Source organism: Cebus imitator, unplaced genomic scaffold (genome assembly GCF_001604975.1).
Source record: "Cebus imitator isolate Cc_AM_T3 unplaced genomic scaffold, Cebus_imitator-1.0 Scaffold243, whole genome shotgun sequence".
Lineage (NCBI taxonomy): Eukaryota > Metazoa > Chordata > Mammalia > Primates > Cebidae > Cebus > Cebus imitator.
The window spans coordinates 1,000,309-1,014,741 of NW_016107558.1; the positions used below are offsets into that span (position 1 = coordinate 1,000,309).

Below are 14,433 nucleotides of genomic sequence, written 5' to 3' on the forward strand. Positions count from 1 at the left end.
CGTGGAGCCTGCCTATCAATTTTTTGTTTTAAATTCTGGGGCTATTCTAACATGCAGGCAGGGCTGGGAACACTAATTGAGGTAAATCGTGGATTTATCAGATGTTCTGAATTTAGGAAATGAGACATCTGGCAGATGGCTGGATAGTTGAAGCTCTCACCATGAAGATTTTGAATGCTTCTTTTCTGTAGTCCATTACATTTTAACACAAGCTATCTAGTTCTAGCATGTCTAAACAGGATAATGACAACCAGAACCATGATATTACTTTCTGATTGTTGATATTAATCTCAACACAGCTCTAACATCTTTAAACAGGATGAAGTTAGACAACAAAAGTCCTTTGAAAATCTCAGAAGACATGGTTTGGGACATTAACTTTTCTGAAATTCCAAATAAAGGTGGACCATGTTGCTTTGATGGTTTTCCTTATTAGTTGAGAGTAATTTGACAAAGGAAGTAAATTTAAAATGAGAAAATAAAAATTTTTTTTCACCATTTTTAGTCAGTGTTCAGGATGTTAGTTCATAGTCAAAAGGTGATTGAGATGTGAAATATATTAGAATTTTTAAAAATTCCCTCTCAGGACATATCATATATACCACACATTTGGGCTTTTTAAAAATTTTAAATTTGAGTTGTTAATTATCATCAAGTATGCAAATTCAATTTTCCATAAGCCTATTTTTCTCTTTTCTTCATAGAAGTGGTCTGTTTTGGGCCAGGTGCTGTGGCTCACGCATGTAATCCCAGCACTTTGGGAGGCCGAGACGAGCAGATTGCTGAGCTCAGGAGTTCAAGACCATCCTGGACAATGTGGTGAAACCCAAAAAGTGGCTTATAAAACAATTATTCTTCTTGTCTGTTTCGTACAATTTGAAATAACTTTTTTCCTTAATTCATGATAGGCTCTATAACTTCATCTCCACAGATGTTTCTTTCTCCCAGAAGACTATTGCATCCTACTGGCCAGAAGGTTTCATAAATTTTTCTTTTGGATTATAAAAGAATATATAGACATTAGAGTTAGAAGTTTAACTGGATTCAGGAGTAAATAATCTATAGAGAGAGAGAGAAAAAAAAAAAAAAAAACCTCTCACTCTCAGGGACTAACCTCAAGTCATACTCTAAAACCCAATGGCCTTGGGCCGGGCGCGGTGGCTCAAGCCTGTAATCCCAGCACTTTGGGAGGCCGAGGCGGGTGGATCACGAGGTCAAGAGATCGAGACTATCCTGGTCAACATGGTGAAACCCCGTCTCTACTAAAAATACAAAAAAAAATTAGCTGGGCATGGCGGTGCGTGCCTGTAATCCCAGCTACTCAGGAGGCTGAGGCAGGAGAATTGCCTGAACCCAGGAGGCGGAGGTTGTGGTGAGCGGAGATCGCACCATTGCACTCTAGCCTGGGTAACATGAGTGAAACTCCGTCTCAAAAAAAAAAAAAAAAAAAAAAAAAAAAACCAATGGCCTTCTAGATGGCACTGTCAAACATACCAACAATAGCTCCATCTTAGATAGGGACATTATTTCTGGAGATATCTTTTGATTTCTCTAATACCCCAGTCTTACTATGTGATAGATGACTGGAGGTGTATATGAAGATCATGATTTTTGGTAGCTTATAATTAAATGTGAGAAATGTAAGAAGATTGTGGTACATTTGAGAAGTGCAGGAACTGGAAACATTGGCTTAGAGGTACAGTCCTACCAAAGAATAGTTGTGTATCATTAACTGTAACTGTGTGGCATAAAATGAATAGTTCTTAAGATGACCTATAATTGCAGATGCAGCTGAATACAACCATTCTTTGTCTCTACTAAACTACAAAATTTAGCTGGGCGTGGTGGTGTGCACCTGTAGGCCCAACTACTCAGGAAGCTGAGGCACGAGAATCACTTGAGCTCTGGAAGTGGAGATTGCAGTGAGCCGAGATTGTGCCATGGCACTCCAGCTTGGGCTACAGAGTGAGACTTCATCTCTAAATAAATAAATAATAAGTAAATAAAATGGTCTGCTTCTGGTTAGTGGCAGAGCTGATTTTGGTGTCATTTTCTGAGCTAAGTGTTGGCCAAACTGGGACATTTAGGAATAAGTGGCAAGTCTTCCCTACAGTCACATGACTCAAAATGAGCATCTCTTCAAGTTTCCCTGAACAAGGCATAGCTGCATCTTGGAAATGTCAGTCCACTCTGGGATTGGCCAAGCGTGATTATGTAATTTGGAAGGTGATGTTGAACACCATGGGCATGCAGGGGAAAATCAGCCTTTTATGAATTAGAGGTAACCATGGAAGAACATGAGGAAAGGATTTTCTTGAATGTTCACTACAAGAACAAAAGGCCTAGAAATAGAGCGTTCTAAAATTCTTTCTTATCTGTGCTGAGTTAGCTGTGTAGAAACTGCTATCTGGGGACAGTCGAAGTTCAGAGGTATGGTCTGAAGAATCCACAAACACATCAGCAATAGAGAGGATAAGCAACATGCTCATGTTGAAACACTCTAACTGCTTTCAATCAAGCAGGCCCTTTTGGGATGAAATGCATTTTGTCAAAAGCTCAGTTTTGAAAATGTTTTGCAATATGGTTTCATCTGACAAGCCCTCTCGGTAGTGTATTTTTCCACTTTCCAAAGAAAGCACATGTAGAAAAATGGTGTCAAGTAATATTAATGGGTGTGTTTTGAAACTGTGGACACTAAGGGAGCTAGCGTTGGTTCTTACTCCACATCTAACTCATGTCATCTTGAGCTAGGATTGCAGGAGCTTGGAAACAGTGGATGAAAAGATGGCAGAATGAAAAAGAATGTCTGACAAGACAGAGCTAATAGCACAGTGAAGACAGCTGATACAACGTTTCTCAAAATTGGTGGGTTTAATTCAGACTGAGTGTTATTTTAATGTCTCATTCATTTTACGTAGATGGATATACCTAAATACACGCAAACATTTCATCATCCACTGCCAAATATCAACACTGAAAACCATGTATGCTTTTGTTCTGTATCAGGGCAAATATAATAGATTCATGCATAAGTGTTTACAGAAGTTCTAAAAAATAATCAAGTTATATTTCTGCTCCTACCAAAACTGTGAAGTCTTTCTAAGCAACTCTGTTGACTTCCTGGAGAAAAGAGAAGATTCCCACTGCTTCAAATTAAGGTACGCATATTAGAAGAGGAATTATTGGTTATGACTGATTGAAAACAGAGCTTTCTTTTAATTAGAAATAAGGACATTCATTTTATAAGTGATTTGTCATAAGGACAGCAATCATGTTCACAGCTGAAGTATACATCATGAGTTCCTTTTTCCACTTCTTTCTTCAGTAGTTCAGGAAAAAAAACATATGCAATGCTTCTAATGGCTTTTTGTTTGTTCATTTGTTTTGGTTTTGGGAGCAATACAATAATCTTCGGATTTCATCCTAAAATAGTAGGCATTCCTACTTTGGTACAGTTCAACCAGGATTGCACAATTGCTGGGATCAAAAGAAGAAGACATTCTACCTCTTCACTTGAACTGAGTCAGTGTGAATTAATTTTAAATGTCAAACTAGATTTAGATAAAACATACTTGAAAAACAACACTGTTTGCTTAAGAAAGAGGTTAATGAGGAAACTGTAATCCCCACTCGAATGCCATTGGAATGCAAAACCACATTTATTTGCATATGTGGTATCTGTAAAAGGTCCAAGGAATTTTGTTTTTGGTGTTTTGAATTGTTTATAATGTATTTTCTTTTTATTCCATCTACTAACAATTCCCAGAAATGATGGAAATCAAAAGATGGAAAAATATAAATGCATTTGCATTCTAAGAAAATTACCAGTTGCAACATCAGTTCTAGCCACAGTTCATAAAGCAGGTGATTATGGGGACAATAAAGAAAATGTCATTAAATCAGAAAAATGCCTCGAATCTTGCCAATTCTGTGATAGCGCCTAGAAGTCTGACAATTCAAAATTGCCCATGCCAAATTTTGCAACAAAATTTCACTAATAATGATGCTTATTTGCAAGGATTTAGTTCAGATATTCCAGACTGCAGGACATGAAACACACTGGATAATTTCTTTGATGTTATGGTTTATTAAATCACTTACCAAAGTGTCAAATAAAACAAATCTATTCTTTTAAAAGCAACCCTGGAAGGGGTCACTGACTTTTCAATAGCCAGTTGCTTGTCTCACTTTTAGGTTAATTTCTCACACATTTTTGGTTCAGGAATTGTGGATTTCAAAACAACCCCATTTCCCTCTGTGGCCCAGAAACCAGAACACAGCTCTGCACTGGAAGCCACAGGCCACCAATGAACAACAACCAGCCAGGCCCTGCGGGCCATGGACACCTTGGCAGAAAGTTGGTCATATTAATGTTCAGGCCACAAGTTTCCATTTCAAGTGGAGTCGCTGCCCAGTTGCAGCAGAGTGCTAATGGTCAGGATTACCACTGCTTAAACTTTTATTTCAATGCTTTGATCTGTCACTTGACTGTTTACCTCTAGGCTTTAAAATATGCAAGAATAAAAATGAAACAAAAATTAACATGTTTATGACTTCTCCTCATATTTTTATTTCTGTCAAGTTCTCCAAGATACAAAGAATAATACAGTTCTATTGTATCTGAATCCCTCCGGAATCCTCTATTGTCCTGGACTAAAGTTTTCAGGGGCAGGTCTTGCTGTGGAGTTAACTCCACAGGCATGGAGCCCACCCAGTCTGGTCCCTCCTATGGCTCCTTCTGGACTAGCGTGTCTGTTCTCTTCCTGCCCTGGGAGGAGCCTGCAGTGGCCTGCTATGCCAAGGTCTGGATGGCTAACAGCTGGTGGAGTCTACATAGGGATTGAGGTGGCTCTTTCAATCTAGCTCTTATCAGTAATACAGCCGATATTTTTAATGTGTCGATCTGATTCCTAACACTGTAAATCAGCACCACACTCTGGCTGGGATGAGAAGCACAATTTATTAGGCCTCTTACATCCTAACTATTTCACAGAAGTAAATTAGCTAATACAGAATTATTATTATCTCTCTCTCTCTTTTAACAGTTTTAGCAACAAGCCCGTCCTGGATTCGTGAGGCTTTGCCGTCTTTGCGCTGGGATCTGGGCTGATGAGTCACCTCTCTGCATCATCGCTGACACGGTGTAGAGGGACTAAAAACCAAGGGCAGTTGTTCCCAGTCACATTTCACTGCTGAGTGCCAGTCATATGGTCACAACCACCTGCCACGGAGCCGGAATGTGTACTACTCCTGCAGAGATGGGCACCATGTATTTGTGAGCAAACAGTGACCAAACAATTCCCTCTGGACAAAAATTACTTATGTGGTATATATTCAGTCTTATCTCTGCTCAGGAACAATTGAAGAGCCAAGGAATCAGCTCCTGAATAATATCTGCAGGTACAAGGTTCTAAGGTGGAGTTTAGACAGCAAGGTGGGCAGGGGAAATTACTTTAAAGTTGCAGAGATATGCAATGCCCATCCAGCTCTCCATTCACACTGAACAAAGCTGACTTTACCCAGTAACTTGTCATTCAACCCTCGGGCTGAAAAGTGAAAACTCACCATCTTTCCTTAAGTAGGTTAGTGTCTCACTGGGGGGTGAATGTCCAGATATAAGAGCATAAAATAGGACAAGCCTGGGTACGGTGGTTCACACCTGTAATCCCAGCACTTTGAGAGGCCTATGAGGGTGGATCACCTGAAGTCAGGAGTTTGAGACCAGCCTGGCCAACGTGGTGAAACCCCGTCCCTCCTAAAAATACAAAAATTAGCTGGCTGTAGAGATGGAGGCCTGTAATCCCAGCTATCTGGGAGGCTAAGGCAAGAGAATTGCTTGAACCCGGGAGGCAGAGGTTGCAGTGAGCCAAGATTGTGCCACTACACTCCAGCCTAGGCAACAGAGTGAAACTCTGTCTCAAAAAAAAAAAAAAAAAAAAAAAAAAAAAAAAAAAAAAAAAATAAAAAAAAAAAAAAAAAAAAAAAAAAAAAGGACAATATATAATCAAATATCAAATCAGGCAGAATAGTCAGTCATTGAACCTTAGCAAAAAATTTTGCCTAAATGCTCTAAAAGTTGCTGTTTTTCTTGCTTTGCTTTTAAAATCAGAAAAAGAATCCGTGAGGCCTCATGGTGAAAGAGGCATTATGAGAGCCATCCAGAATGTATGTCCCTTCAGCTTCCTGATTTGGGGATTGCTGGTGACCTCTCCTGGATTGGACTCATTCCCCCACTCCAAAACATCCCCCAGCGGAGGCAGCCATCTTAACACCTGCAGAGTCTACACTACTCCATGCCCACACTAATCCAGACTTCAGGCATGAGGCACCCAAACAGGCTTGTTCCCAGTACAAGTCACGGTTCAATACAGGAAACAGAAAACTCTCTAGATCTGCCAAGATCACAGGGATTTAATAGAAGGTATGAAGTGGAAAGGCTGGAGGAACAGAGTCAGTGACAGCCACCAGAACCCCCTACACCCGCAAGGCCGGTGACTAGACAGTGGGCCATGGAGTCAGGCCACTGCCCATGCTTATGTCTCCCAGAGCCCTCTTGTACGCCTGCTCAGCTGAAGAGGGAGACCAGCTTCCTCTTTACTGCCTTTCAAATCCTATGTGCCCACACTTCATTATCAGAACCTAAATTGCATCCTGGTCTCTTATAGCAAAGTGACTGAGAATTACAGTTTTTACACTCCTAGGCCTGCAATACAGGGTGGTGGAGAAACCTAGGAATGCCAGGTGCTAGAGACAAAAACTTACACACTCTCCTACAGGGATTGTCACACAGTCACAGGCCTTAGTGGACTGTCTAAGAACAAAGTGCCCCAGTACACATGCTCTCCCAATTCCCTTTCCCCGGGAATCTCACTCAAGATGGGAAGTCTCAAAACCAACCGCCGAGAGCCATGCGGTTGCTTGAGTCACTGTTATGGTTTGGCCCGGTGTCCTCACCCAAATCGACCTCAAATTGTAATTCCCACATGTCAGGGGAGGGGCTTGGTAGGAGGTGATTGAATCATGGGGCAGACTTCTCCCTTGCTGCTCTTGTGATAGTGAGTGAGCTCTCACTATCTGGTTGAGATCTGGTTGTTTGAAAGTGTGTGTCACTTCCTCCATCTTGCTCTCTCCATCTCCTGTTCTACCATGGTAAGACATGCTTGCTTTCCCTTCTGCTTTGATTGTAAGTTTCCTGAGGATTCCCAGTCATGCTTCCTTGAACTTTAGGGCATTGAGGAGGGGTGGGGAATTGAAGAATTTAGAAGCACTTTCACCTTGCCCTGCCAGTCACCTTCCCAGTACACACCCTTTTCAAGATTTCATAGAGCAGTGGTTCTGAAGGTCTTGTCTCAGGCTCCAGCCCAGACCTGCTGAATCAGAAAACAGGGGTGGAGCAAAGCCACCTGTGTTTTGGCAAGCCCTTCACCTGATTCCAATGCCTGCCACAGTTAGAGAACAGCTGCTATAGGGAAGGACACACTTCTGGGATGTTGGGATAGTGGAAATAATGCCTGCTTGATTACCGATGGGGTGTAAACTGCATACTTCTCAGTTGGCTGAGATGGAGTATGCTGTTGGGTCTGTCCTCCCCAAAGCCCATATCCAGAGCTTCTTTTTTCCCTCCGGCTGACCATGTGGTACAGGATCCCAAAGCCACGGCCAGCACGTTTTTAGGTGAAGAGAGAGAAAAAAGGCCACACCCAAGCTGGGCATTGACTCAGCTATCCAATCCTAGTATCTGGAATGGAAAAAAGAAGGACATGGTTGGCATTCCTCATGACAGGGTCTCATGGTTCTGCTTTCTAGGAAACAGGAGAACAGGCCTGCTGTCTAGTAAATGTGGTTTAATCAGTGTCCTGAAACTTGAGCAGTAAAAGTAATATCTGTTCCTCTTAGGCAATGGGGCAGACAGGTAAGAGGAGGAACAGAAGCATTCCTCACTCTCAGCAACAATTGCTGACCTCTCCATGGTTCAAGACTATGCTGCTTGCCCCTGTTAAGATAATGGACCCCCTTCCCAAAAACCTCTAACTCCAGCTACCTTCTCCCACCCTCCCGTTCCTAGCCTGAACAAGCAGCACTTGGTCTCTGCTCCAGAGCTCCTATTCTAATCATGTTCCTGTTGTCAGCATTCCTCTCCTGGGCTTGGGACTCCGTGTCATTCTTTCTTGCCAGTCCTCTTCTTGGGGTCTGAAGCCTGACATTGTCTCTTTTTTCCAGTATTGTTTTCATAATCAGGAAAAAACTCACTGTGCTGAGATTTTGGAATTGAGACCCTACCTCCCTATCTCATTTTCACAGAGGGCCAAGCTCCGTTTCAAGTCTGCAGGGAGACAGACACCCTGTAGCTCATTGCAGAGCACCAGGAGGCAGCAGGGTCCTCAGCCCCACACCCCAAACCTGAACAGCGTAAAACTCATGGGGACCTTGTTAGAAAAGCCTAGAGTCTTCTAAAACCACAGCTTTCAAACTTCTTTTTCATCTATAAGAAATTTTACATTGCAATCCAGTACTCACATATACATGAAAAAACTGTGAAAGAATTGTTTATCATCCTTCTGATATTATCTATTCTATTTCATTTCATAAAGCCTAGTCAAATCCCACATTATTGATTTCATGAATTACTAATGATTGGCAACCTGCAGCTTGAAAAACAATTCTCTAAAGTACACACCATAATGAACACACTAGCAGGGCTAGCGTCAGGTCGGGCACTGTGGCTCACGCTAGTAATCCCAGCACTTTGGGAGGCTGAGGAGGGCAGATAATGAGGTCAAGAAATCGAGACTATCTTGGCAAACATGGTGAAACGCTGTCGCTACTAAAAATACAAAAATTAGCTGAGCGTGGTGGGGTGCCCCTGTAGTCCCAGCTACTCGGGAGGCTGAGGCAGGAGAATCGCTTGAACCCAGGAGGCGAAGGTTGCAGTGAGCCAAGATTGTGCCGCAGCACTCCAGCCTGGGTGACAGAGTGAGACTCTGAAAAAGAAAAGAAGGAAAAAAAAAAAAAAGGAGCATTAGTGACACATCATCACTGTTAGTGTTGCTGAGTGCTATATGCGTTTGTGTCTGCGCTCCTTTCATTTCAATAAAAATCTTAGAATTTCCCTCTATTCTGTTAGTATTTCAGTGAATAAAAAAACATTTTTATTGACTTCATCTTAATTTCAGATTTGGTGGTATTTGCAACAGCAGCACATGTAGATGGCCACATTTTTATTACCCAAGTCTTTTCCAAGTTTCAACAAGCATTTTTGTTTGATGACGTTGTTTTAAATCCAGTTAACCAATATAATAATAAAATGGGGTTCTCTTCTGTCGCTGTTAAATAACAGTAGTTCAAAGACCAGAAATATTTAAAGAACAAAAAAACTTAGATTTGAAAACTGAAATGCCTGCCTTCTGGAATAGATTCCTACCCTCAGCTGTCCTAAGAGAGACCCTCAAAGCCAGCGTTTTACAGCTGGGGGGATTTATTCTCCTTTATAAGCACGCACGTATTTGATCACTTAGGAACAGGCCACCCACACGACACAGGGAGACATGATCTTACACCCACAGGTACGTGCACACCCAGGCGCGCTTGCCCACCGACCTCACAGGTCGTCGGCAACACTCAGATTCAGGATAGGGTAGACTGCAACCTTAACCTCTTCTGGCTCTCCTTCCCCCAAATCAAAACCCACCGTAAACACCGCGAAGAACCGGGAAGCCTCAAGGCTTTAATCATTTCCTTTCCCCAAGCTCCATGTGGCACACAGGACATTCCGTTTTCCTTTAGGCTTGCCGTCATGCTGCTAGAGGTGCTGAAGAAGAAAAAAAACAAACCTATGTTTCCAAAGAGCAGAGGAAGCAGAGATTAAGCGCCAACCGGAGCGCGCTCTTCACCTCTTCGCCTTCTCCGAGCAAGCGAGGAAACCCTCCAGCTCTCGCAGGGGTTGAGGGTTAGCGCCACCTGGCTTTTTAAAGAAGAACAAGAGGCAGGGGCTAGATGAGGTTAAGAGGAGCCCGCGACCTCCTTTCCTCCGTGGGCACCAGGCGGGTGAGAAGAAGGACCCGGGCGCTCTTGGCTCCAGAGCCCAGGGCAGCCGGGCTGCCGGCCACCGCGCACTGCGAAGAGACGCAATCATCCTACCCTGAATCGAGAAACCCGGAAGCTTCCCTTGGTACTGGTGTTAGAGTAGTGGATTCCACATCTAAGGCAGGCGTGAATTGTAGAAATAACTGCGGTACTTAAAGTATTATAAACAAGCATCGATCAATTTACGCATTGATTAGTTCTGCCTCGTTTCTATTAATCACTTATTCTGTGTAAACTTCCTACACAGGCTGTGGGGATAGAAAAAGCAGACAGGAGAAAGGCCATCCTAGGATTCTGATCACTCTATGGCAGTGTTGGAAAGGAGCCAGGTTAAATGAATGCGTCTCCGAGCCCCCATTTGTTCACATGCACAATAGGTGAAACAGTGCCTTCAGTAAGTGCCCCAAGTGATTGAAAAATCACAGAGAGGTCGTGGAGGTGGATCTGGCAATTTTATGGGTCGTGGAGGAAACTTTGGAGGTGGTGGAGGTAATTTTGGCCGTGGTGGAAACTTTGGTGGAAGAGGAGGTTATGGTGGTGGAGGTGGTGGCAGCAGAGGTAGTTATGGAGGAGGTGATGGTGGATATAATGGATTTGGCGATGGTGGCAACTATGGTGGTGGTCCTGGTTATAGTAGTAGAGGGGGCCATGGTGGTGGTGGACCAGGATATGGAAACCAATGTGGTGGATATGGTGGCGGTGGTGGAGGATATGATGGTTACAATGAAGGAGGAAATTTTGGTGGTGGTAACTATAGTGGTGGTGGGAACTATAATGATTTTGGAAATTATAGTGGACAACAGCAATCAAATTATGGACCCATGAAAGGGGGCAGTTTTGGTGGAAGAAGCTCAGGCAGTCCCTATGGTGGTGGTTATGGATCTGATGGTGGAAGTGGTGGATATGGTAGCAGAAGGTTCTAAAAGCAGCAGAAAAGGGCTACAGTTCTTAGCAGGAGAGGGGGCGAGGAGTTGTCAGGAAAGCTGCAGGTTACTTTGAGAGTCGTCCCAAATGCATTAGAGGAACTGTAAAAATCTGCCACAGAAGGAGCAATGATCCATAGTCAGAAAAGTTACTGCAGCTTAAACAGGAAACCCTTCTTGTTCAGGACTGTCATAGCCACAGTTTGCAAAAAGTGCAGCTATTGATTAATGCAATGTAGTGTCAATTAGATGTACATTCCTGAGGTCTTTAATCTGTTGTAGCTTTGTCTTTTTTCTTTTTCTTTTCATTACATCAGGTATATTGCCCTGTAAATTGTGGTAGTGATACCAGGAAAAAAAAATTAAGGAATTTTTAACCTTTAAAAAAAAAAAAAAAAAGAAAAATCAAAGGAAAAACTGACAGGACAGTGCCTTCGACATTATTATTTCTACCATATTGTTGTTTTATTATTATACAATATCGTCATATTATAGTCATAGTGAAAATGGTAATCAGGTTATCATTATCCATTCAGTTCCTTATAAATTTGCACTGAGTTTGTATTTGAATATATAGATATAATTAATTCACAGTGACTGTTAATTGGAGGGCACTGCCACAAACTGCTTTATCTAGAACTTGGACCAGTTAGTTATCAAAAAGCAGTTATCTATTTCGGCATGACCTTTAAAGGGTGACATCTAGAGAAAGTTGCTTGAAAACTTTCTTTCCATGTAATCAGTCAAGAACACAAACACAGATGCACGGATGTATATAATAGGTGCACACTATGTGCACATATGAAAATGTGTACATGCATGGGAAATATGGATTTGCATTTATTATAATAATGATTTATGTACATTGCTACTCTGTTAACAAAAGACTTTTGCATTCACTTTTTAGTTCTCACAACATTAGGAGGTGTTGCTGATCCCCATTTTACAGATGAGGAAACTGAAGCATGGAACAATAACTTTCTTAAAATCTTGATGAGAAGTTACAGAACCAAAGCCATTTATTCAATTCTGTGTCATCCTGGTTGTCAACCTAGCAAACATATCATGGATAATTACTGTGTGCCAAGCACTAAAGCATGGTGGCCACACAGATCAAAGAAATATTCCACTGTCTTCAAGAAACTCACACCTAGTGGAAAGAAAGAGAAATTACTCTCCTGAAGGATATATACTGCACAATCAGCCTGGGGCTTAGTGAAGTCTTCCCAAAAGAGGAGATGCCCAGGCTGAATCTTGAAGGACAAGAATCTTTCTGATGAAGAAGGAGGGAGGTGTGGCCCAGGCAGAAAGACAACATGTGCAAAGGTATGAGGGCAAAAGAAATGAGAGTATTCAATATAGCTCAGAATCATGGCTTAATGTATATATAGAGACAGTGTTGAGAAAGATGAGAAAAAGCATTATTGGGGTTTTCCTGAGGTCTATGGGAGAGTGACTGAAAGATTTTAAGTAGGGAAATGACATGATCCAATGTCATTTGCATCAAAGATCAGCCCAGCTGCCATGAGGACAGACTTAAGGGTACATTAGCAGCAGGAGAAATGATGGAATAATGCAGGCAAAACTCAATATTTGTCATTGCTAAGGTAGGGGGCTCTTTGAAAAAAAAAGAGAAGATTTTGGGCCGGGTGCAGTGGCTCATGTCTGTAATCCCAGCACTTTGGGAAGCTGAGGTGGGAGTATCACCTGAGGTCGAGAGTTCAAGACCAGCCTGACCAACATGGAGAAACCACGTCTCTATTAAAAATACAAAATTAGCCAGGCGTGGTGGCATATGTCTGTAATCCCAGCTACTCGGGAAGCTAAAGCAGGAGAATCACTTGAACCTGGGAGGCACAGTTTGCAATTAGCCGAGATCATGCCATTGCACTCCAGCCTGAGGGACAAGAGCAAAACCCCATCTCATTAAAAAGAAAAAGAAAAAAAAAAAGAGAGAGAGAGAGGGTAAATTTAAAAGATATTAAGATATTAAGGAGGACCTCGTTACAGTTGCTAGGTTATTGGCCTGAGCACCAGATGAGTAGTGGTACCTGTCATAGAAACTAAGAGAACAGTCTATTAGTATGCAACAGAGACTAGAAATAAATTCTGTTTTAAGCATAGTGAGTTTTAAAAATCTAAATACATCTATATGGAAATGTACTCTGACAGGGAGTTGGATATTCAGATCTAGCACTCCAAGAAGTCTGAATCATAGAGAGATACAGCATTGGTATCAACTGAAGCCAAATAATGATTAATAATAATATTTGCAAACAGGCATCAAGTACTTACTATGTATCTGGCACTGAGCAAAGTACGTTTAGTAGATAATCTCATTTAGTCCTCACAACAACCTCACAAGGTAAGTATTTTTTTTTTTTTATTAAGTATTGCCCAGGAAGAAGGTTTCATATAAGAGGTCCAAAACGGGACCCTGAGGATTACATTTAAGAAAAATGGCAGAACTCTTCCTACTATATTGCAGAGCTATAGCATAATCATCTAGATTTAAATGCAGAAAGCTACACGTCGACCTCCAGTTGGCTGAATGTCAGCTCCATGCTTGCACTTTTCCTCCCTAGGACAACATTCTGGAGTGACTGCCAAGGCCAGCTGGCCCATTCCCACACTGCCTCACTGCCTTCCTATGGTCCCTCAGACTAGGTGCCACTTCTAGGGTTTTTTGGCCTCCAAATTGTCAAGGTCCTCAGCCTGAAGATGATAAAGGAAAAGACTACTTTTGTGTAGCGAAATCACCTGTTCTACTACACATCCAGGGAAAACATATCACAACTGTTACTCTGAAACACTTTGGATTCCATCCAGACAGCATCAATTGGGCTAGTCAAGGTCAACCAGGGCCAGGCAGGCAGGAGGAAGTGCCCTAGACTTAATTTTCAACATGGCAGACAGTCCTTGAGTCATCTCACATCAAGAAGGCACTCCTTGAAAGCAAGCAAGCAAGCAAAAACAAAAACAAAAACAAAAAACAAAAAACAAAAAAACCCCCAGCTTTCCAGGTTTACTACCTTACTCTTAATGTTGAATAATTCCTAGTAGCTTTTTCACCTCCTTCCAATATCCATCATTTGGGTGTCTGTTGTATGAGGGGAAAGGATCAGTTGAATACTATTTACTTACATAATTCGCCTTTCTGTTAAGTTTGCCTAGAGATTTTTCTCTTACATTGAATTCAAAACTCTTACAAACAAATCAGACTTGCTGCTGTACTTCTTATTAGAGGAACCATAACCTTGTCCCAATGGCCCTTAAGAGCTCCAAGTCTCACACAATAGAGCTGGTATGGTTAAAGCACCACCCAAGTGAAATGGTACCAAACATTTAGGTTTTGTTTTAAATTCATGCTCCTGAAGCCAGTTTGGCCCAGATATCCCCGGTGTGAATGAGAAAGCCAGGTGAGGAC

The 14,433-nt window shown here is 42.0% G+C and overlaps 1 long non-coding RNA gene across 1 annotated transcript; it reads left to right on the forward strand.

The window, feature by feature from the left end:
- The first annotated feature begins 10,507 nt into the window (after positions 1 to 10,507).
- Positions 10,508 to 11,382, forward strand: LOC108282539. The gene has a single exon (XR_001816460.2). It is a non-coding gene; the product is annotated as an uncharacterized LOC108282539 (long non-coding RNA).
- Positions 11,383 to 14,433: the final 3,051 nt, after the last annotated feature.